This window comes from Pristiophorus japonicus, chromosome 28 (genome assembly GCF_044704955.1).
Source record: "Pristiophorus japonicus isolate sPriJap1 chromosome 28, sPriJap1.hap1, whole genome shotgun sequence".
Lineage (NCBI taxonomy): Eukaryota > Metazoa > Chordata > Chondrichthyes > Pristiophoridae > Pristiophorus > Pristiophorus japonicus.
The window spans coordinates 721,074-747,314 of record NC_092004.1 but is presented as its reverse complement, the minus strand read 5'-3'; the positions used below and the strand labels follow the sequence as shown (position 1 = coordinate 747,314).

Here is a 26,241-nt window from a genome sequence, read left to right as displayed (position 1 = left end):
GGAAAAGTCACTGCTGGGCATAGTCTATAAGCCCCCTAACAGTTACAACTCTGCTGGTCAACCTATAAACCATGAAATAGTGGGGGCTTGTAAAAAGGGTCTTTACATGGGTGTAAACAATGGGTGATTTTAAGCTGCATATTGATTGGACAAATCAAATTGGTCACGGCAGCCTTGAGGAATATTGCATAGATTATATAAGGGAAAGGTTTCTTGAGCAGTACGAAATCGAAATAAGCAGGTGACAGGCTATCATGGATCTGGTCCTGTGTAATGAGATAGGAATAGTAAACAAACTGCTACTCAAGGTTCCCATTTGAAGCAGTGATCACTGGTTGAATTTCAAATTCAGATGGAGCGCGAAAAGTTGGATCTCCAACCACCTTACGAAGCTTAAATAAACGAGAATATATAAAGCTATGAGGGCAGAGTTGAATAAAGTGTGTGGGAAAACAGATTAAATTGCAGGACAGTTAATGTACAGTGGCATATATTTAAGGAGATATTTCATAACTCTGAAGAAAAATATATTCAATTGAGGAGGAAAAAGGTGTAAAAGAAAATATAGCTGCCTGTGGATAACTAAAGAAATAAGGGATGGTATCCAGTTAAAGACAAGGGCTAACAAAGTGGCCAGAATTAGTGGGTGTCCAGACGATTGGGAAGCTTTTAAAAGCCAGCAAAGAATGACAAAAAAAGGATTAAGAAAGGGAAGATAGATTATGAAAGACAACTAGCACGAAATATAGCAACAGATAGCAATAGTTTCTACAGGTATATAAAAAGAAAAGAGAGGCTAAAGTAAATTTTGGTCCGTTAGAGGATGAGGCCGGGTAATTAGTAATGGGGAATATGGAGATGGCAGAAACGCTGAACAAATATTTGTTCCATTCTTTACGGTAGAGGACACTACAAATATAACAGCAGTGGATAGTCAAGGGCTATAGAGTTGGGGTTGGGGAGTATATTAACACAAAATCACAATCACTAAAAATTGGTACTCAGTAAGATATTGGGATTAAAGTCGGATAGATCCCATAGACATGATGGCGTGCATCCTAGTGCCTTAAGAGAAGTAGTGACAGATATAGTGGATGCATTGGTTGTAATTTACAACATTCCCTGGATTCGGTTTATGTCCCACCAGATTGGAAAACGGCAAATGTAACGCCACTGTATAAAAACGGAGGCAGAGAAAATGCAGCAAAAAAACAACCAGTTAGCCTAACATCTGATTTTGGAAAGATGTTGCAGTCCATTATTAAAGAAGCAATAGCAGAACATTTGGAAAGGCATAATTCGGTCAGGCAGAGTCAGCATGTTTTTAAAAGGGAAGTAATGTTTGACAACGTTGCTGTAATTCTTTGAAGAAGTAACGTGCAGGATGGTTAAAGGGGAACCAGTGGATGTGGTGTAGTTGTAAAACAGAAGGCTTTTCACAAGGTTCCTCATAAAAGGTGAATGCACAAGATAAAATATTACAGGGCTGGGGTTAATATATTTGCATGGATACTGGGTTGGATAATGAACAGAAAAGAGAGTGCCGGTATAAATGGTTAATTCTCGGGTTGGCAATCAGTAACTTTTGGGGTGCCGCAGGGATTAGTGCTTGGACCAAACTATTTACAATCTATATTAACGACTTGGATGAAGCGACCGAGAGTAACGTAGCCAAATTTGGTGACGATACAAAAATTTGTGGAAAAGCAATGCATGAGGACGACATAAAAAACCTGCAAAAGCATATAGACAGACTAAGTGATTGGGAAATAGTTGGAAGATGGAGTAAAATGTTGGAACGTGTGAGGTTTGCACGTTGGCAGAAATAAAATTAATGAACCAGTTATTTTTAAATGGAGAATTATTTTAAAGTGCTGCAGTAGAGCGGGACCTGGGGATCCTGGTGCATGAAATACAAAAGTTTAGTACGCAGGTAGCAGCAAGTGATAAAGAAGGACAAGGGAATCTTGGCCTTCATTGAAATGGGGATGGAGTATAAAAGCAGGGAAGTCTTGTTACAGTAATACAGAGTATTGGTGAGGCAACACCTGGAACCCTGCTTACAGTTTTGGTTTCTAAATTTACAAAAGGATATACTTGCTTTTGATGCAGTTCAGAGAAGATTCACTAGGTTCATTCCGCTGATTGTTACGAGGAAAATTTGAGTGCGTTTGTCCTCTACTCATTGGAATTCAGAAAATTCAGAGGTGATCTTACCGAAACTTATAAGATTATGATGGATCTTGACAAATTGGATGCAGAGGCGCTATTTCCACTGATAGTGGAGACTAGAACTAGAGGGCATAATCTTAGAATAAGTGGCCGCCCATTTAAAACTGTGACGAGGATGAATTACTTCTCTTAGATTGCTGTAAAGCTGTGGCATTCGCTGCCTCAGAGAACATTGGAAGCTGGGTCATTGAATAAATGTAAATCAGAGATAGACAGTTTCTTAACCGATAAGGGCATAAGGACTTATGGTGAGCTGGCAGAGCAATGGACCTGAGTCCATACGGGTCGAGAGGCCTTATGGCCGACTCCTGCTCCTATTTCTTATGTTCTTATTATATTTCCAATATACATAACCAATACCTAATTCTGATACATTACTGCAATTGCTGGGATTTATCCTCCATAACTCCATATGCTCTCCCCGATACTTACTTCCCACTGACGTTCCAATATACACCGCATATTTTGCAACATGGGATGGTTTCATTCTATGAATACAATCGCTGAACACTCAGTACCCAGTCACTTTCTAATATACACAGCTCAAGACCAGATATTGATTCATTTTCATAGGGAGGGGATTTCCCTGGTGAATACACTCCATAATATATAATTCACCTTTTATTTCCAAAATACTAAGCCAATGGCCAATCATTACATTACTGTAATGGGAGAGAGTAACCTTTCAATATTCTCCCATTCCGTGACTCGCTAAAATGGGTGGTAATAGGGCGGTAAAAAAAAATGATGGTCCAGAGGAAGTGTTCGTGGGAACAGCAGAACCATTAGCAGCATCTGTTGTCCGAGAGAACGGGAGCACTGGTTGGAATCCTATTTTTTCAATTTACATTTGAGTTCCGATTGTTGTATAGTGCATACATGTTTACTCAATTGGTTGCTTATAAAGTTGCTCCTGTGAAGCTCTCTGTATCGGAAGATGTGGGAAAGAAGGCCAAATTCACTCACTTTTAATGTAACATTAATCTTTTCTGCAATGCCGATCGGCTGTGAGAAGTTATTTTTTGACTAAACCACAGCGACGACAGTGCGGGATTTTCATCCGGGATCTGTTCCAGTTCAACCCTGAAAATCCCAAAGCGAGAATGAAATCGCTGGACCACAGAGTCTCCGATATAAAGCAATGCAACTCATTACGCATTGAAAACTCATTTTCTGAAATTGAAGTAGAAAGCTTTTCCTTCCACCTTGCCTGTGCTGTTTCCCTGCAAATGCTATCGAATTAGTCCCACTCATCGTAATCCTGCAAATGTTTCCCTTTAATGTACACATTAATAATTTTTGACGTGAAATGAGCTGAGTGTAGCATACTTAGAGCAAAAGCTGAATTTGGACATGAAGTTTACAGTGATTGAAAAAACAAGCAGAGGCATGAAATGTTCAACGATGATTATATTTGAATCCGCGCATATAGCAGACAATTGATTAGAATGTTCCTTGCCTCAAGCACGCCGCTACCTCGTTTTCCTGGAACAATGTAACCAGTCATTCTGCTTTTTGAATCCAAACAGAAATTCCCTGCGACAAACTGAACTCACCGCTTGTGCACCCAGTTGCAACAATGTTGAAAGTGTGCAATCAGCCTCTGTCAGTAGAAGGCGTTACGTTACTTCAGGTGAAATGCGCCAGAAATGAACGGTTTTGAATCAGATTCAGAACATTGAAAAAAACTGTTTCACCCGGTAAATTAAACGACCAAGATAAGTCTTCGTTTGCATCGAAGTCAGGCGCCTTTTCCATGAGCCCACGCAGCCCGTGCTGCTGCCACCACAATTGTTTGGAGAGAATTGTAAGCAAAGGGCTATTGTTTAGGAAGGCAGAAAAAGCTGAGGCAGGAGGCGAGTTTGAATGAGTAAACATGTTTCTACTGCCAACAAAATAATATTTATTTCATGTAATAAAGTTTGATGTTTTGCTATGATCCATCAGCAGATAAAAGGTAAACTGTGCCATGACTCGGATTCGAACCGAGGTTGCTGCGGCCACAACGCAGTGTACTAACCACTATACGATCACGGCGGACCAAATCAGCTGCTCCAAAATCGTCTCTGATCACAGCAAAGTCACACACAGCACTACTTTGAAAAAACATGTTTTTTTTTGATGAGGCCAAACTCAGCCCTGACAGAATCTATGGCAGCGGTGGGATTTCACCCACACCCTGCAGCGAAGAGAGCGTTAACCCAGAATAGGAGCGAGTGCAGTCACAGTTACATTTAAAAGGATTGTTCCCCTTTCACACGGGAAGAAATTCGTCCATTGTGCGTTATGAAAAAAAAAGCCTGGTGGCCGCAGGGAATTAAACGAAGATTTCCCCTTTATTCGGAATGCGCTTTGACCAGCTAAGCCATGGGGCAAAATATACCACGATCGACTTCCCGCCACTGAATGCTATCAATCAGCTTCCTGTTATTGCCTTTTGGACTCTGAGGCCGGTTTGGATCTAACCACCTCTCTTGTCGATTCTGCCATGTGTCCCCATGCTGCCTCGATCTCTCGCTGCACTTATCCCAGCTCCAATCTATGGGTTAATGTGGAAAGATTTCCAGTGTTTTCTTCGAACATGAACTAAAGGTGAACAAAACAACATAAGGAAGAGGAGCAGGAGTAGGGCATATGGTTACTCGAGCCTACTCCGACATTCAATAAGATCATGGCTGATCTGATCATGGACTCACCTCCACTTCCCTGCTCGCTCCCCATAACCCTTTAATCGAGTATTGCTCAAAATTCTGTTAAATATATTCAATGACCCAGTCTCCACAGCTGAATGGTGCACATAACTCCATACATTTATAATCATCGGAGAGAATACATTTCTCCTCCTCTCAGTTTGAAATGGGCGGCCCCTTATTTTGAGAGTATCAGCAAATCTACTTTTGAACCTGGGCAACTAATCATCAAAAACTCAAAACAAGATGTTATTTATTGTGATGAGTCAAATTGAATATACTGACTCGGAAGAATTAGGTTCCATTATGTGCAAAACGAATCTGTGACACCAACGCGATTCCAACTGCCCAAATATTAATTGGGATATAATTAATGTGACAGGTATTGAGGGTGAATAATTTCTAAAATGTATTCAGGAGAATGTGTTTTTATCCAGTATGTAGCAAGCCCAACAAAGAAGTACGTGGTTCTGGACTTAGATTTAAGGAATGAAGCTGGGCAGGTGGTAGGAGTATCAATGTGACGCCATTTTGCTGCTAATTATTATAATTCAGTTAGATATTGTGCATGTTGCGAGAAAGGACAAAGATAGACCAGGAATAAAAGGTTTCATTTGGGGGGCAACCAGTTTCACTGAGCTGAGATATGATTTCGTCAAAGTAGACTGGAAACAACTGTTGAAGGTAAATTAGTGTCATAGCAGTGGGAGGCTTTTTCAGGAGGAGAATTTGATGGTGCAGAGCAAATATGTTTCCTTAACGAAAAAAAGTGGAAATAACAAATCTAGAGCCCCAGGATTTAAGGTGGCATACAGAGTAGTATAAAGCCAAAAAAGGAAGGCTTATGACAGCACCGAGGGCTCAATTCTACAGAAACCCGAGCGGAGTACACAAAGTGCGGTGGTAAAATTAAAAAGGGAAATTTGGAAAGCAAAGATGGAGTAGGAAACATTGTTTGTATGTAAAATCAATGCAACCCAGAACATGTTGTATATGTACATTAATGCAAGACTTAACTAAAGGAAGTGTCGGGCCTATTAGAGATTGTGAAGGTAAATTTTATGTGAATTTCGAAGACGTAGATATAGTTCTTCTTGACTAAAGTACATCTGTGTTCAGAAAAGGGAGTGGCGATGCAGACATTTCATTCAGGGAGGAGGAGCATGAAATATTAGATGAAATATCTATCGTGAGATTGGAAATATTTAGGAAGGGAGCAGCATTGAATGTGGATATCTCCCCAGGCTCGGGTAAATTGTATCCCAGACTGCTAACTGAGGCAAATGAGGTAATTACAGAGGCGCTAGCATTCATTTTACATTCCTCTCTGGCCACAGGTGTAGTGCCGGAGGACTGAAAGACTTCTACTGTTGTACATTTGCATAAATATTAAAAAGGGGCAGATGGCGTCTGCCTAAACTTGGTTCTGGGAATATTGTTGCAAAACATTCTAAGGGCGAAATCAAATGTTCATTGAGAAATACATGGGTTAATCAAGAAGAGTGCAGTGGCCTGCAGTGACTTGTGGGGCACCACATGGATCAGTGCTTGGGACCCAGCTATTCACAATACGTAAAAATGATTTTGATGAGGTAACCAATTGTAACATTTCAAAATTTGCTCACGAAGCAAAACTAGTGTGATTTGTGAGGAGGAAGCAAAGACGCTGCAAGGCGACTTAGATAGGTTGAGTTAGTGGGCAAACACATGGCAGATGCAGTAGAACGTGGATAAGAGTGAAGCTATCCAATTTGGTTGGAAAAACATAAGGACAGAATATTATTTAAATGGTTATGGCTTGGGACATGTCGAAGTACAGAGCGACTTGGGTATCCTTGTACACCAGTCAGTGAAAGCAAACATCCAGATGCAGCAAGCAGTTAAGAAGGCAAATGGTATGTTACCATTTGAGGAATTGAGTAGATAGAAACATAGAATTATAGAAACATAGAACATAGTTGCAGGATTAGGCCATTCGGCCCTTCAAGCTTGCACACCATTCATTAAGTTCATGGTTGATCGTTCAAATCAGTACCCCTTTCCTGCTTTATCGCCAACCCTTGATCCATTTAGCCAGAAGGGCCATATCTAATTCCCTCTTGAATATATCCAATGAACTGGCATCAACGACTCTTTTCCATCGGTAATTCCACAGATTAACAACTCTCTGAGTGAAGAAGTTTCTCCTCATCTCAATCCTAAATGTCTTACCAATTATTCTTAGAATGTGTCCTCTGATTCTGCACTTCCCCAACATCGGGAAATCCAGACTCAGGGGAAACATTTTACATGTCAGAATTGTAAAAGGCTCTATGAGATACCCTTTCATTCTTCTCAACTCCAGTGAATACATGCCCAGTCGATTCAATCTCTCTTTATATCAGTCCTGCCATCCCGGGAATCAGTCTGTTGAACCTTCACTGCAATCCATCAACAGCAAGAACGTGCTTCCTCAGATTATGAGACCAAAACTCTACACAATATCCGAGGTGAGGCCTCACAAAGGCCCTATACAAATGCAGTAAGGCCTCCCTGCTCCTATGCACAAATCCCCTAGCGATTAAGGCCAACATACCATTTGTTTTCTTCACCGCCTGCTGCACCTGCATGCCAACTTTCAATGACTGGAATACCATGACACCCAGGTCTCGTTTCACCTCCCCTTTTTCTAATCTGCCGCCATTCAGAAAAAATTCTGCCTTCGTGTTTTTGCACCCAAGTGGATAACCTCACAGACATAAATATTATACTGCGTCAGCCATGCATTTGCCAACTCACCTAACCTGTCCAAGCCAACCTGCAGCCGCTTCGCGTCCTACTCACAGTTCACACCGCCACCCAGCTTCGTGACATCTGCAAAGTCGGAGATATTACACTCAAGTCCTTTATCTAAATCATTGATGTATATTGTAAATAGCTGGGGGCACACCACTAAGCTCTGTGGCATCCCACTAGTCACTGCCTGCCATTCTAAAAAGGACCCGTTTATCCAGACTCTCTGCTTCCTGTCTGCCAACTAGTTCTCTTTATCGTCAGTACATTATTCCCAATAGCATTAGCTTTAATTTTGCACACCAATATCTTGTGTGGGACCTTGTCAAAATCATTTTGAAAGCCAAAACACACCACATCCACAGGTTATTTCTTGTCCAATCTATTGTTACATCCTTAATAAATTAAAGAATGTTAGTCAAGTATGATTTCCTTTTCATAAATCCATGCTGACTTGGATGCTGCTGTCACTGTTTTCCAAATGCGTTGCTATTTCATCTTTAATAATTGATTCTCAATTTTCCCCATTACTGATGTAAGGCTAACTGATCGATATTTTCCCGTTTTCTCTCTCCATTCTTTTTTTAAATGTGGTGTTACATTAACTACCTCCCAGTCCATAGGAACTGATCCAGAGTTGATAGATTGTTAGATAATGATCACCAATGCATTCACTATTTTTAGCGGCACTTCCTTTTGTACTCTGGGATGCTGACTATCAGGCTCCGGGGATTTATCCGCGCTTGAATCACATCAATTTCCCGAACAGAATTTCCCACCTAATAAGGATTTCCATCAGTTCCTGTTTCTCATTAGACCCTTGGTCCCCTCGTATTTACGGAAAGTTATTTGTGTCTTCCTCCGTGAAGACAGATCCAAAATACAGCAGCAAGGTTGTCTTACTACAATTAAATTGGCCTTACTGAGACTGCACCTGGATTATTGTGTGCAGTTCTGGTCGCCTTACCCAAGACAGATATACTTGCCATGGAGGGGGTGTAGCGAAGGTTCACCAGACTGTTTCCTGGGAAGGCAGGACTTTCGGATGAGGAGAAATTGGATCGAGTACAACTGTATTCACTGGAGTTTAGATGAATGAGAGGGGATCTCATTGAATCGTCTAACATTCTCACTGCGATGGATAGACTGGATGCGTGGAGAATGATTCCCCTGTTTGGGATGTCTAGTAAAAGGGGTCACAGAATCAGGATATGGGGTAGGAAATTTATGAACGAAATGTGGATTTTTTTCACTGAGAAATTGGTGAACCTGTGATATTCTATACCACAGAAGTCTGTGGAGGCCAAGTCACTGAATACATTTGAGGGAGATAGAAAGATTTCTATACAAGAAAGACATATCAGGCTATGGGGAAAAAGCTCGAATATGGTGTTGAGATACAGGATCAGCCATGATTATATCGAATGGTGGTGCAGACTCGAATGGCCGAATGGCCTACTCGCTCGCATTTTCTATGTTTCTATGTTTGCATTTTCGAGGGTCTAAATGGACTGCTACTCTTCTCGTAGAACAAGTTCAAGAAACTGATCAACTTCTGCCTATCCTATGCCTCAGGCTTGAGGTGTTAATGTCCTGCTCCTTTCCCTGGGTAAAAGTCGGAAGGGGCAGAATCGCCTCCTCCTCATTCTGTTAAATAGGATAGTGTGCCTGCATTGCCTCCTCCTCATCTTTGCAGTAGGACGAGAGGCCGAATGATGTTCCACTATTCATCTATAACAGGTCAAGGAGCTGAATGGCTTCATCTTGTAATTTGCAACTGGCTCATGTGGTTACTCGATTCGTCCTGTCCCGATGGAGCAGTCTCGATGGCTTGCTCCTGCTCCTCTGTGAGAGACTCAGGAGCTAAGACATCCCAGAGGAACAGTGGATGGGATTGGAGCCACTTGTTTAACAGGAAATGCAGGGTCCGCAGCTTCCCTTCTCTGAACTGTGCAGCCCAAGAAACACTCGATACTAAATTGCGAATAAAATCCGAGCTATCCAGACTAATCCCACTGCCTAGCTCTTGGTCCGTAGCCTTTTAGGTTACTGGACTACAAATGCATTTTCAAGGACTTTTTAAAAAGTGATAAGGACTTCTGCCTCGAAAGCCCATTCTGGCAGTGTGTTACAGAACCTCACCAGCCACTCGGTGAAAACATTTCGGCTCAAATCCCGTGTACCCTCCGACCAATTACTTTGAATCCATGCCCCCAGTTTGTTGACCACTCTGCTAAGGGAAATGGATCCATTCTATGCACTCTATCTAGGCCACTCATCATTTATTCACTTCAATACGTTCCCCCGCTCAGCCTCCTTTATTCCAAAGAATAAATACCAGCTTTTGCAATCTTTCCTCATAGCTAAGTTCGCAATTCCAGGCATCACTTGCGTAAATTAACTCTGTATCCTCACGAGTGCCATCAGATCTGGTGACCAGATGCGGTGACCAGAACAGCAGGCGATACTCTAGCTGCAGCCTAACTAGTGCTTTATTCGTTTCAAGCAAAATTTCCCGATCTTATATTCTACGGCTCAGCTAAAAAGGCAACTATCCAATGTTGCCTCTCAACACCTTATCTACCTCGCCTGCTACCATCAAGGATTCTGTGGACATGCACTCAAAGGTGCTTTGCACCTCTACACTTATGAGTGTCCCAACATTTAATGTTTATTAGCTTGCTGTATAAGAATGCCACAAATACATTATCTCACAGTTCTCCGAGCTGAATTTCATTAACCTCTCTTCTGCCTACCTGATCAGTTCACTGATACCTTCCAGCAGTGCACAGCATTCTTCATCATTGTCAACCATAATCTGCTTGACCAACTTTTAGTCACCTGAACTAAGTTCTACTTATCGATAAGAATATAAGAACAGAAGACTTAAGAACAGGAGTAGGCCATCTAGCCCCTCGAACCTGCTCTGCCATTGAACAAGATCATGGCTGATCTGGCCGTGGACTCAGCTCCACTTACCAGCCCGCTCCCTTTATCCCTTAATTCCCTTGTTGGTCAAAAATCTATCTATCTGTGAATTGAATACATTCAATGAGCTAGGCTCAACTGCATCCTTGGACAGAGATGTCAACAGATTCCCAACGCTCTGGGAGAAGAAATTCATTCTCCACTCGGTTTTAAATTGGCTCCCCCGTATTTTGAGTCTGTGCCCCCTACTTCTCATCTCTACGACCAGTGGAAACAACCTCTCTGCCACTATCGTGTCTATCACTTCCATGATTTTAATTGTTTCTATATGATCACCCCTCATCCTTCTTAATGCGTCTCGGCGTCAAATTGTTATTGCATTATACTCCTGTGAAGAGCTTTGGGAAGTGTCAGTACATTAAAGCTCTATATAAATTGAAGTTTTTGTTGTTGTTTAAAAACGATTTTATATGACGTCATTTAGAGCTTGCAGCACGTAAAGAGTGCATTTTCTCCAACATGTTTTGCAGCAGTTAATTCTGGACACGTGTGCCCTCCGACCCTAATTCACTTCATCTTCAGCATATCCTTCTATTCCTTTGTCAGACATTTTCTGTGGTACATCCCTCTTAAATGCATCTGTGCTATTGCCTCAACTCCTGCTCGTGGTAGAAACTTCCACATTCTTACGACCCTTTGTTAATGAAGTGCCTCTTGAATTGCCGACTGAATTTATCGGTTACTGGCTTATTATTATGACCACTAATTCTGTACTCGCGTACAAAAGCAAATATTGTCTCTACATCAACCGTATCAAAACTTTTCATCATGGTAATGTCAGTATCTGCCTTGTCATTTCTCGAGAAAAGCTCCTCAGTCTGTTCATTCTTTCCAAATAAGTAATGCATTTCATTTCAGGCCGAATTGCTTCCTTCTGTGCTGTGAGATTCTATGATTTCACGATTTAATTTTCACATCGGCTGGTAGATACAATAGGGAAAGCAAGCAGGTCAAAGGTCTGTTATTTTGCACCGACCATTGCACCATTAAGACAGCGCTATTGTGTAGCTTAAATAACCAAGTAGGGAAGGGTTTGGATTGGTAATTCATGGCTTTTACCAATACAGGATCGAGCCCTGCTCACAGCGATTTCCTTTAGTATTTATTTTCTTTAATCGACTCCCTGTGGATATCACTGGCCCAGAATTAGATCGCAATTCCCTCCAGTGGCCTGTATTGCACTGATTGCCGTGAAGCTGCTGTTCAAATTGGGAACACGAATAAATTATCGGCATTAATTAGTGAATGTTCGTTTGTTGGAAATTAAATGCAAAAATCCGTGTGAAATACTCACAGGAAACAGCATGAAAAAATGCCTTTTAATAAAGAGCCATGCTATATTTGGATAGAAATTATCCACCTTCAGTGAATGAGTGCAAACATGATTTGATTTTATAAAGTTGAACAAGATTTGACAAACACCAGCTTATGACTCGAAACTTCTGATAACATCCGGATTTATAGTAAGGTTGAACGCCTTATCCATTAGCCCACGTGTCAAGTTAGAAGTTAGAATGTAGACTAAGGTGAGAATTAAAGATTACCCAACGGATTTGTATGTATATCGGTACCATACTTTGCACTGCAAACCAATCAGTGGCAGTGAGCTATTCACTGATTGAAATACGAGAAGCAACAAAATCCCGGAGTATATGGAATTGTTCATTAAATGCTGGAAACATTCCGCACGTCCATGAGCTCCTGGCAGTAGTAAGGTTTTTCAGCATTGCTTCAGAGTATTGCAGGTCGCGTGTGTGTTTCGTTCACAAATGTTTAAGCTGCTCAATATAACAAACTTGTGAGATACTCGCAAACACGCCCGCTCGCACCCCAAATAACAAAAAAATACAAATCGCAAGTACGGGGATCGAAACCGCGACCTTGGCGTTACTGACCTAACCAGCTTTATTACCATATGATTTTTCGGACGCGGTAAATGGAAATAAACTTGCATTCCAACAGCGACATTCACCTCAGGACTTCGCAAACCGGTTCAGTTCCAAATAAGTACTTTTAAAGTGACTTTTGCAATGTAGGAAATGCAATCGATGACAGTACTGATGGAGGCCATTTCAGCCGATCGTGTCCACGCCGGCCGACCAAGAGCTTTGCAGACGAATTCCCACTTTCCAGCGCTAAGTTCGCCCTGCAGGTTATATCACTTCAATTCCACCTCCAAGTATTTTTAAAATATGTGGCAGTTTCTGCGTGTATCATTCATTCATGCAGCGAGTTCCAGACTTCCACGATTCTCAAGGTAAAGACATTTCCACTCATTGCTCATCTACCCCCCCGTCCCACAAATACTTCAATCTGTACCTCCTGGTTGTTGACCCGTCTGCCAAGGGAAACACAATCTATCTAGGCCCCTCATAATTAAATGCAAATCAATAAGGTGCCAACTTTGTTCCAAGGAAAACAGACCTAGCTTTTCCAATCTTTCCACAAAACCGAAATTTTAAAATCCAGGCAACATGTCTGGAAATCTCCTCTGCGCCCTTTCCAGTGCAGTCACATCTTTCCTGAAATGTAGTGATCTTAACTGCACACAGTAGTCCAACTGTGGCCGAACCAGTGTTTTATGCAATTCAAGTATTATATCCTAGCTCTTGCATTCAATGCTTCGACTAATAAAGGCAAGCATTCGACAGTGGACCTGCATTCCAAGGCCCATTTTTTCCTCTATATGTTTCAGTGTCGGACCCTTCAATGTTTATTTCATTGCTTTTTTAGACCTCCCCACGTGCATTACCTCACACTTGTCTGGAATGAATTCTTTTTGCCACTGTTCTGCCCACCTGACCAGTACATATCCCCCTGCTGTCTTCGCCTTTTGTCTTCATTACCAACCGCACAGAAACAATCCATTTGGCCCAACCAGTCATGACGGCATTCATGCTCCACTTCCTACACGTGGAACAGCACGAATCACATTCTGCCAATGTGAATGTATGTCTTTTAAATGATTCAATTACTGGAGAAATTCGAACAACGATATCTCCACAAGATCCTGCAAATCGCCTGAGAGGACGGATGCACCAACAATCGCGTCCTCGATCAGGCAAACATCCCAAACATCGACGCACTGACCACCCTCGACCAGCTTCATAGGGCGGGCACATTGTTTGTATGCCTGACATAAGACTCCCAAGGCAAGCGCTCTAATCGTAACTGCTACACGCCAAACGAGGCCCAGGTGGACAGAGAAATGTTTCACAGTAAACCTCAAAGTCTCCTTGATAAAATGCAACGTCCCCACCGACAACTGGGAGCCCCTGGCCAAAGACCGCCGTTAGTGGAGGAAGAGCGGGTGGGCGCTGAGCAACTCGAGCCTCGTCGCCGACAGCATGCAGAAATCAAACGCAGGTAGTGAAAGAATCATGCGGCAAACCAGACTCCCAACACAACCTTTCCTTCAAGGAACGTCTGTCCCACCTGTGACAGCGAATAAATTACCCGTATTGGCCTTTGCACTCAAATGCGAACTCACTTTTAGAGTGAAAGCAAGTCTTCCTCGATTTCAAGGGACTGCCTATGATGATGATCTTCCAGTTAAGATTGCTTTGAATGGTAACCCCAAGGATGTTGTTGGTGGGGGACTATGTGATGTCATGACGCTGAAGGTCATGCGGCGCAGGTTTGAATCTCGCTTGCCTGGCACATGTGTGATGCGAATATCATAATCTGTTGGATGTGTTCATTTGTGGCTAACAGTAATATATGCACAGCAATTGCCAATAGGGTAGTGAATGATTGATAGCTGCAGGCTGAATGAAGAGCGTTTTTTGCTGGTATTTGAAGGATAGATCCAGGATTTGAAGACGTCTCAAAAATATAAGCCTTAGTTCGAAAAGTATGTTGAGTTAAAGCATTCACATTCAGGGTGGTTACCTTAGTTAGTTAGATAGTGATGCTAATTTGGCTAAATTCGCGGGTTCGATTCCTGTATCAACCATTGCATTTTTATGGGCTTGCTAGTAATTTATCTGTGCCATTTTTAAGCAGCGTAAAAAGTTTGGTAGGAAAATCAGACCGGATCTGTAATTCTTTGTATTAATGCTGCAAAACATTAGTTCTGCCGCGAGCTCATGGAGCTGTGTTTCTCTGGTCACAGATGTTGCCTGACCTGCCGAGTGTTTCCAGCATTATTTGAACAATTCCATATGCAGCATCTGCTATATTTTGCAATTTATTTTGGTACTGTGTCGCCGTTTATATTATGAAATAACATTGGTCCAAATAAATTGCTGATGTCAGAAAGTAAAATTAATTATAATTCGGTGCCATGTTGATTCAGCGGTAGAATTTTCACCGAGTCATAAATCTGCCCAGTTACATCTCTAGTACAATCACATCTCTCCTGTAATATGGCGCCCAGAACTGCATTGCTGTGGCCCAAATAGTGTTTTATTCCGTTCATGCATAACCGCCCTGCATTTATATTCTGTGCCTCACCTAAGAAATATATGTATCCCACATGCTTTCTTCACCAACTGTCCTTCTACCTTCATGGATCTGTGGACATGCACTCCACGGAACCTCTGTTCCTGTACACATCTCAGTGTCCTATCATTGATTGTGTATTCTCTTGGATGGATAGCTCTCCCCAAATGCATTACCTCATACTTTTCCGGTTTGAATTCCATTTTCCACTTTTCTACCCATCTGTCGAAGTGATTGCTCTTCAGCATCAGTATAATCTGAAAACTTCTTAATCATACACCGTACTTTTAATTCTAAATCATTGATATGCACCACAAAAAGCAAGAACATTGAACCCTGCCGAACCCCATTGGAAGCAGCATTCCTGTCACTTCTTCATGGGAAGGTGTAGCATAGAATCAGAAAGGAGAAAAACAGAACTCGATTTCGATGTCAGAAGAGTAGCAAGGTAGTTCGGAAGACAGAGTAATAAAGATTGGATAATACACAAAACATGAGTTTGGCTGTGCCTAATAGCATATTATTAAATGCAAGGAGCATTGTGAATAAGGCAGAGAAGTTAAAGGCACGGATCGACACGTTAAACTATGTTATCTTAGTGATTACTGGTACAGGGCATAAAGAGCGCAGCATATGTAACCCAACATTACTGGTTAGAGGGTTTTCAACAAGATAGAGATAGGGTTAAGAAGGATTGCGTGACAATGTTGATTACAAAAAATATAAAGCTGTGAGAGTAGATGATATGTTAGAAGGATCTTCAAATTAGTCTAAATAGGTTCTACTGAAGGACAAAAGAAGTAAGTACACCGCTGGTAGTGTATAATAGTTTTCCAAACAGTCAGAGGGAGATAGAAGAAGAAATTAGTTCCCAATGTCTGAAAAATGCATAAATATTAGGCAGTAATTTTAGGGATATTTATTACTCCAGTATTCACTGGGATGCAATCAGTGTTACAGTTATAGGCTGCACAGAATTCCTCATTTGCATTCAGGAGAACATTCTGTTAGCCCGTATGTAGCAAGCCCAACAAAGCAGGTGGCGATTCTTTAATTAGCTTTAGGCAATTAAGCTGAGCAGGTGGAAGGGTATCATTTGGACAATCACAGCAGTGAATCCGCGAGGCCGACATTTCCGTGGATATCACGTTTCTTGAGGTGGCCATCACGTGGCTTAAGAGTGTGCGGGCAGATAATGGATATCTGGCCTCCAGACAGAAGACCAGCTCGCTCGTGCAGGAGTCCCCTGAGTGCATCTCGCTCCCCACCGGATTCTGTTCTGAGTACTTCGAGTTCATCGGGGAAAGGAACCAATGCCCAGTCTATGCTACCAATGCTGGCTCACATGTACAACGGCGAGGAAGATGAGTGGAAGACAATAGTGGCAAAGAATTCCATCGTTAGGGGAGCACAAAGGCCGCAGACATATCTCCAGAATGGTAAAAGAACAGAAGAACATAAGAATTAGGAACAGGAGTAGGCCATCTAGCCCCTCGAATCTGCTCCGCCATTCAACAAGATCATGGCTGATCTGGCCGTGGACTCAGCTCCACTTACCCGCCCGCTCCCATAACCCTTAATTCCCTTATTGGTTAAAGATCTGTCTATCTGTGACTTGAATACATTCAATGAGCTCGCCTCAACTGCTTCCTTGGGCCGAGAATTCCACAGATATGTTGCCTCCATGGTACCAGGGTCAAGCATATCAATGCACGGTTGCAGGTGATGCTGGGGTGAGAGGGAGAACAATGAGTCGTGTTCCATTATGGAAGGAATGATATAGATAGAAGGTGGGAGCAGGTCCTGCAGGCAGATTTTAGGGAGCCAAGAGAGAGTTTAAAAGCAGCACCAGCGAGGAGTAAGATAATATAGCTATTACTGAGACATGGGTGAAGAAAAAGGGCAGGTAAATTAGCTCCACATTCCTTGTTACATAGCTTTTAGGAAGGAGACGGAGGGGGATAAAATTGAGCGAGCGGGGAGGTCGCTGAATTTATTTTAGAAACAATTGCAGCTGTGAGGAGAGGTAATATGTTGGCTGGATACTCAAATCAGACCATATGGGTTGAATTCAAATTTTCTACTGATAGGGTCAGATGAAGAGGGATTCTTGAAGGCTCGTATGGAGCATAAAGCGGAACATGAAGCAGATGGGCCGATTGTCTTGTTTTTGTTCTGGACATTCTATATAATTTGTTTCGCGGAGCATGACGCAATGCTCTTTTCACAGGCCTCGCCTGGATTCAATCAGACCAATTAACTACGATTAATTTTATTCCTATTAGAGCATTTATATGTATTTGTTCGCAGGATATTGTGTCCAGAAGTAACACAGATATGGCTGAGGATGTCAGCAGAAGATGAACTGAGGCAGGGCCAGAGACGGACGATGTTATGGAGCGGAAAATTAAGTTGAAAACTACTCATGACGCCTCGCATGCTTCAGTAGAACATTCAGCACTGAACTGTGAAGGAAATGACTGAATAACCCGGACCACAGCGAGAGACAAAATCTTCCGGCGTGAGTCAGAAGGTTTTTGTAATAACAGTGTCTGACATACAAAAGGGGCGAAATTGGCTCCTTGCCCGAATGAGATATCACGGATGTGGGGGTCATACATTAGCATGGATACACTATTAGATAACTAACCAAAAACAGATTCGGGAAAAAATGGGTTATTTTCAGGTTGGCAAAGTGCAACCATTAGTGAGTCACAGGGATCGGTGCTGGGGCCTCAAATATTCACAATCATTGATGAATTGGATGAAAGGACTGAATGTAAAGTACCCAATTTTACTGATAATAGAGGTACTGGTGGGTACGCAAGTTGTGAGGAAAAAGCAATTAATCTGAACAGCTTTAGAGATCAGTTAAGTGTTTGTCGAATGGAGTGGAATATGAGAAAATGTGAGATTGTACACTTTGGCAGCGAAAATAAAAAATCATTTTGTTATTTAAATTGGGAGAGATTACAAAATTCTGCTGCACAGAGAGTTCTGGATTGCTTGTTCTTGAAATTGAAAGAGTTAGCATGCAGGTAAATCTCATTCGGGCAAGAAGCCAATTTCGCCCCCTTTGTACGTCAGACCATGTTATTACAAAAATCTTCCGACTCAAGCCGGAAGATTTTGTCTCTCGCTGTGGTCCGGGTTACACAGTCATTTCCATCACAGTTCAGTGCTGAATGTTCTGTGAACCATGCGAGGCGTCATGAGTAGTTTTCAACTTAATTTTCCCCTCCATAAAATCGTCCGCCTCTGGCCCTGCCTCAGCTCATCTTCTGCTGACATCCTCATCCATGTCTGTGTTACTTCTAGACACAATATCCTGCGAACAAATACATATAAATGATCCAATAGGAATAAAATTAATCGTAGTTAATTGGTCTGATTGAATCCGGGCGAGGCCTGAGAAAAGAGCATTGCGTCATGCTCCGCGAAACAAATTACATAGAATGTCCAGCACAAAAACAAGACAATCGGCCCATCTGCTTCATGTTCCCCTTTATGCTCCACACGAGCCTCCAAGAATCCCTCTTTATCTGAACCTATTATTTGGAAGGGAAAGATAATTTTTGCCTTTATTGCAAGGAGAATAACGTATACAAGAAGGGCGTCACTGTTACAGATGTACAGGGCATTGGTGAGATCACACCTGGAGTACTGTGTACAGGTTTGGTCTTATGTAAGGTGGGATATCCTTGCATTGTAGACAGTTCAGCGAAGCTTCACGAGATTTATTCCACAGATGAAGGGGTTATCGTATGAAGAAGCATTGAACAGGTTGGTCATATATGCATTGGACATTCGAAGAATGAGAGATGTTCTTATTGCAACATATAAGGTCCTGATGGGGCTTGGGGTAGATGGACAATAATTGACGTCTTTGGCGCCTTCGCAAATGCTTTCCCTCATTTTAGTCCATTTTGGGCCAAAGATCTCCAGATGATGGTGGGGATGTTGCAATTTTTCAAGGAGGCTTTGAGGCATTTCTTCAGCCCACCAGGGACTAAAATGCCCTGTTGGAGATCAGAATAGAGCAGTTGTTTTGGCAGATCAGTACCGGACAGGCAAACGATGTCGCCCGACCATCGGAGCTGATGTAGCGTTGTCAATGCTTCCATGCTGGGGATGTTTGCCTGAGAGGGAACCTGCCGTTGGTGCGCCTATCCTGCCAATGTATTTGCAGGATCTTGCCGATGAAGCACTGGTGGTATGTCACCAGTGCTTCAAATTACCAGCTGTACATAGTCTATCTTCCTGGACCAAGTAGCGAGGCGGGCAAGACGACTGTCCTGTAGACCATGAGCTTGGTGCCGTGGCTGACATTGTGGTTTTCAAAAACTCTCTTCCTCAAGTGACCGAGTGAGGCACTGACACACTCAAGGCGATATTGTACTTTGTAATCGACATCTGCTCTTTTTTACATATTATGACAATGTTCCACGTTCTCCAAGGTTTCGTATTGGACCTTGAAAATAAGGGGGCCACACTGTGTGGATGGGGGTGACTGGTATAAAAGCTTTTAATTATGGATGTTTAATGTAAGGCCCACGCTCTCATAGACTTCGTTGAAGGTATTGACAAAGATTTATAGTTCGACTTCCCACTGTGCACAGCCGCAAGCTTTGTCACCATACTGTAATTCAATCGCAGATGATGGGACGACATTGGATCTGGGCTGGACGCGACGGAGTTTCAACAGGTTCCTGTTTATTGTGTAGATTAGCTCATCGCCAGCGGAGAGCTTATTGAAGATGAATGGGTCTCTGCAGAAAGGAAGATCCAGCAGCGTGTTGGTACGGCGACACAGCCTAGCTTGACCCCGATTCCCAACAATTTTGAATCTGTGGTGGATCCGTTGGTCATCATGACAGGTTGCATGTCATGGTGAAGCAGGCGGTGTACAGTGAACAAATTTTGAGAGCAGCCGAATTTGAGGAGGACACTCCATAATTTTTCACTTTTGAGGCTGTGGATGGCCTTTTTGAGGTCAAAGTAGGTCGTGTCCAGAGTTCAATGTTGCTCCCTGTGTTTTTCTTGAAATTTGCAAACGGTGAACATCATGTCCATTGTGCCCCTTAGTTGGCGGAATGATCACGGCGAATCTGCGATTCTTCAGCCACTGGCAGAAAATGATTGAGAAGCATTCTTCCTATGAAATTCCCTGGGGCAGACAGCAAGGAAACTCCTCTGTAATTACCGCATTCGGATTTGTCACCTTTCCTGAGCATGGCCATTATTACAGCGTCTCCGAGATCCCTGGCATGCTCTCCATTTTCCAAATGAGAGAAATGATTTCATGAATTCGCGCCAACACTAATAACCTGCCATGCTTTAATGCTGTAGCTAGGATTCCATGCGCTCCTGAGACCTTGTTGTTTTCAATTATCAGTTGGCCTTTTGAACCTCATGCCGGGCTGTGGTTTTGCTGAGTTGGTGGTGGATAGCATGCTGTCGGATGGAATCGAGAAGACTTATGTCGAAGACAGAATCTCTGTTAAGCATATCTCGAAATATGGCTTCCAGCGGGCACTGACTTCTTCACTATCCTTGATAAGTACGGTTCCGATCCTGGCCCTCATTGACGTGCAAACTTCACTGCTTGGAACGTAGTTGGTCTTGACTGCGCCAATGAATCCATGCACACCGTGTTTATCAGCAAGTTGCTGGATCTCCTGTGCTATTTCCATTCATCCTCTGTTCATTACGTCCCAGTTTTATCTTGGACCCCGGTTTGCAGACGTCTAAATAAGCGCTTTCTTGCTCTCGAGTTTTGAAGCTGCTTCCAGTTCAAGAATGCAATGCATTTGTGGCTTATTAGCGCCTGGGTCACCTGCTTATTCTTGTCGAACCAGTCTTGAAGTTTCCTGGTGGATTTACCAAGCGTCTCGACTCAGGTGCTAACTCTAGAGGCCTTGAACGCAGATCAGGCAATTTGGACACTCTGTGTTTCCTGTTGACTGGAATTCCTGTAGTTGATTTTGGGGCGTCGTCTGGATAGGGCTTACTTAGTTTGGTATTTGAGTGCTCCAGCTTTGCTTTTCCAGCGCCAGCGTTTCTGTTCACGCTGCTGTTTTAATTTAAGTAAAAGAGTGGTCCATCCAGCAGTCACCAGCTCCTGTCATGGTGTGGGTGATGTGGACCTCGTTGCGATTCATCACCCGGACGATGACACAGTCATCTTGTTGGAACAATAAACCAGCCACCCGCTGAAAGAATTGAAACACAGAATGACCAGCTTCTGAATCGAGCTATGCCGATTGGTCAAAAGCTGATTTTTATATATATTCTGTTCCTCGATTGAGCAATTAGGGCAGTCAGCTTTCAGGAAATCGACAACTGAACTGTTTCACAATGAACATAGTCCCAGTCTGGCCGATATATGCAGCACCGGGATTCACTCACAAATGCAGCAGCATCACAGACCGTGATATGACGGGCTGAAACCTACAAATGAGAGTTTTCTTTGCACATTGCTTCATGTAACTCTTAAAATTTAAGTTGTTGACTCAAATTCATCAGTAAAACCGGGGGACCGGCATTGGCCTGGAATCGGACCCGCGTCTTCTCTGATCCACCTTTAAACAGCTGCTGCTCACTGCAACTTCTAGATAGACATGTTCTGAGGGATCATAATGGACGTGAATCATTTAATGTCTTTTGCTCCCCAAGGATACGCCCTGACCTTCTGTAAATTACCAGCTTGTCCTTTCTATACGCTTCCTATTGATGCGGCTGCACTTGTCGGCTCTGGACCTTGTGCTGCGATGGCAGTCGTTCTGCTTTCAGAACAGAGAGCAGCGGGTTCCAATCACATCTAGATCGCACGTTTTCATTGGCCCACCTCACTTTGAATGAAGAGCTGTCCATTGTTGGTGAAATAAATATTCCCACAAACAAGTAATCTGTTCCTTTCGATTTTCGCACACAGTTTTTATTTAATGTATACTTGATATTTCAACAATATTTAAGGGATGTGTTATGTTTATTGTTTGAACAAAACTCGCGTGGCAGGCGAGTATTCTTCCCCTGAATCACAAAAGCTTACCTTGTTGTTGTCGTGTACAGAAGAACTCTACGAGTCTGAGTACTGTGAGCTAAACTTAGTGTGTCATTACTCTTCTTGATTACAACTCTAGAAGCCGCAAAAACATGCTGGACAAAATTTTCTTCTGGCCTGCACGTGTATGCAGGGGACCATTAGGACACCAACAGTCGCGCTTTCTGGTGGCAAGTATTACATAGTTACACGCATGCTATCACCCCCACCTTCGGCACAAGTTATTTACAAGTTGAGGAGATCCAGAACCTTTTGCCTCCTGGTTTATCGTCTAATTACAAACCCTGGCACGTGTGAGTTGGCCGGACCATTACTGCACTGCAACGCGGCTGGTCTGACCGGACTGTCAGCAACGGTGGATTCATCCTCGTGATTGACAACGATAGTTATTGCTGGTTGTGTGTGTGTTGGTGGATCGTCGATGGTGAGGCTGCAGAGCGACTTGGATAGGTGAGGTGAGTGGGCCAATGCATGGCAGAAGAAGTATAATGTGGATAAATGTGAGGTTGTCCACTTTGGTGGTTAAAAACAGAGAGACAGACTATTATCTGAATGGTGACAGATTAGGAAAAGGGGAGGTGCAACGAGACCTGGGTGTCATGGTACATCAGTCATTGAAGGTTGGCATGCAGGTACAGCAGGCGGTTAAGAAAGCAAATGGCATGTTGGCCTTCATAGCGAGGGGATTTGAGTATAGGGGCAGGGAGGTGTTGCTACGGTTGTACAGTGCCTCGGTGAGGCCACACCTGGAGTATTGTGTACAGTTTTGGTCTCCTAACCTGAGGAAGGATATTCTTGCTATTGAGGGAGTGTAGCGAAGGTTCACCAGGCTGATTCCCTGGATGGCAGGACTGATCTATCAAGAAAGACTGGATCAACAGTGCTTGTATTCACTGGAGTTCAGAAGAATGAGAGGGGATCTCATAGAAACGTTTAAAACTCTGACGGGGTCCGACAGGGTAGATGCAGGAAGAATGTTCCCAATGTTGGGGAAGTCCAGAACCAGGGGACACAGTATAATGATAAGCGGTAAGCCATTTAGGACCGAGATGAGGAGGAATTGTTCACCCAGAGAGTGGTGAACCTGTGGAATTCTCTACCACAGAAAGTTGTTGAGGCCAATTCACTAAATATATTCAAAAAGGAGTTAGATGAAGTCCTTACAACTAGGGGAATCAAGGAGTATGGTGAGAAAGCAGGAATGGGGTACTGATATTCCATGTTCAGCCATGAACTCATTGAATGGCGGTGCAGGCTAGAAGGGCCGAATGACCTACTCCTGCACCTATTTTCTATGTTTCTATGTTTCTATGTTTCCAGTCGTACCTGGTTGTCAGTAACTCGCAAATTGGTCTGATCTTAATGCACTCTGCACTTTTCGGCATTTAACAGTGTGATTATTATCATCCTATTCCCTTCATTGGCAAAACGAGTGCCAGCAATCCATTTGGAACCATGACCGTAATTCAGGACAAATAGAGGGTCGTTAACATCAATGTTACTTGACCAGCTGCGTGTTCGTGGTAAATGTTCTGCCGGTGTCGTCGGTTTTCCAGGTGGTAACTTACATCCGGGTGGACAAGAGCGAGCCTATTTTTCAGCGATCTCTTCATTTACAATTCTTTATTACAACTCCAGAGTGCCGAAGCAAAATGGCAGTAAATCTTTTATACTGGCGCTGCACATGCCTGCACTTGTGTACAGATGACCATTAGGAATCCAACAATCGCGCCCTCTGATGGCAAGAATAAGATAGTTACATACATAACAGTTTTGTTATTTAATCTTCAAACCAGCGCAATTAATCATTGAATATTTTTAATATAAAGTGGAGCACAATAACGCAGAGCAAAGTACTTCAGCAACTGCTCGAAAACGTAACAGGTCCAGCAGTAGGCACTGCCACTCAGCTCTGCTCCCGCTCTGTAAACAGACGCTCCTCTCTGCTCCCACTCTGTAAACAGCCTCCCCTCTCTGCTCCCACTCTGTAAACGGCCGCTCCTCTCTGCTCCCGCTCGCAAACAGCCGCTCATCGCTGCTCCCTTTCTGTAAACAGACGCTCCTCTCCGCTCCCACATGTGTAAGACGTCCAATGGGACACAGAGCCTCAGATACGCGGAAGCATCAAACTTTAATCAGTTGGTTGGTTTGACTGTTGCTCCTGTGAAGCTCCATGATTTCGCACCATGGACAAAATACAGCGCAAATTCGCAGAGTTTGAATTTAAATTATTGGTCTTTTCTGCAGTGCATTTCGACTATTCGAAGGTGATTTTTGACTAAACACGTGCGACGACAGTCCGGGATTTGCACCCGGGATCTATCGCATTTCTAAAGTTAAAGAGAGAATCAAATCGTTAGACCAACGAGCCTCCGATAGAAATACAATGCAACTCATTACATATTGATACCGCATATTCTTTCGGTAAAGAAGAACGTTTTAACGCCCATCCTGCCTGTGCTGTGTCCCTGAGAGAGCTTTCAAATTAGTCCAACACCCATAATCTTACAAATGTTTTCCCTTTAATGTATATGTTAGTAATTTGAGACATGACATGAGCTGAGTGTCGCATACGTGGAGCAAAAGGTGAATTTGGAACTTATGTTTCTGGTGATTAACAAAACAAACCGAAGCATCAAATGTTCAATGCATTAACAAGGAGGATTATATTCGAATTCGCGCAAGTAGCGAAAAATGGATTAACAGACCTTCGCCTTAACCTGTCGGCCACCTTGTATACTGGTAGTGTTTAATCAATCATTCAGCCTTCTGCTTTTTGCATCCAAACAGAAATATCCAGCCACAAACGGAACTCACCGCATGTCCTGCCCTGTACCCAGTTGCAACAGTGTTCAAGGTGTACAATTAGCGTTTGTAAGTAAATGGCCTTCCGTTGCTTCACGTGAGGTAGCGCCAGAAATGTTCTGTTTTGGAACAGATTCAGAACAGTGAAAAAAAAATTTGACCCGGTAAATTAAAGGACCATGACACGAGTTTGTTAGTATCGAAGTCAGCCGCTTTTTCCATTCGACCACGCAGCCTCTGCTGCCGCCACAACAATTATTGTGGAGAAAATTGCAAGCAAAGGGCTGATGTTCCTGGAAGGCAGAAAAAGCTGAGACAAGTTGCGCGTTTGAATGAGTAAACATGTTTGTACCGCCCACAAAATAATATTTGTTTCATATCGTAAAGATTGATGTTTTGCTATGTTTTCTTAGCAGGTGCCGCAGAGGACAAAAGATAAAAAGCAAACTGTGCCATAACTCGGATTCTAACCGAGGTTGCTGCGGCCGCAACGCAGAGTACTAACCACTATACGATTACGGCGCCCCAAATCAGCTGATGCAAAACTGTGCTGGCCACAGCAAAGGCTCAAACAGAACTGCTTAGAAACATTGATTTTTTTGATGAGGCCAACATTAGCCGCGCCAGAAATTATGGCACCGTTGGAATTCAACCCACCTCCTGCTGCGACAGGAGCGTTAATCGAGAATGGCAAGTCATGCAGCCGGTTTAAATTTAAAATCCTTTCACCCGGGAAGAGATTCGCCCATTGTGCATTGTTTAAAAAAAGGACGAGGTTCCGCTGGGAATCGAACTGTTTACTAGACAGGTTCTTTGACTAGTTAAGCCACGGAGCCAAACCACACCCCAGCCGTCTTGTATCCACTAAATGATATCAATCAGTTACCTGTCATTGCCTTTTGGAGTCGGAGGCCGTTTTGGATCGAACCATCTCTCTTGTCGATTCCACCATCTGTCCCAATGCTTCCGCTTTCTCTCGCTGCTTTTATCTGAGTTTCAGTCAGTGGGTTGATACTGAAGGATTTCCAGTGTTTGTTTCGTACATGAACTAAATGAGTACATACAAACATCGGAAAAAGAAGCAGGAATACGACATTTGGCCACTCGAGCAAGCTCGGACATTCAACAAGATCATGGCTGATCTGATCATGGACTCAGCTCCACTTCACTGCCCGCCCTCCATCACCCTTTAATTCCTTATCACACAAAAATCTGTCTCGCTCCACCTTAAATACATTCAATGACCCA

General features: G+C 43.0%; 1 non-coding gene across 1 annotated transcript; it reads right to left on the bottom strand.

Moving 5' to 3' along the window:
- Positions 1 to 4,197: 4,197 nt before the first annotated feature.
- trnah-gug (transfer RNA histidin (anticodon GUG)) lies at positions 4,198 to 4,269 on the bottom strand. The gene has a single exon. It is a non-coding gene; the product is annotated as a tRNA-His (tRNA).
- Between the last annotated feature and the right edge of the window lie 21,972 nt (positions 4,270 to 26,241).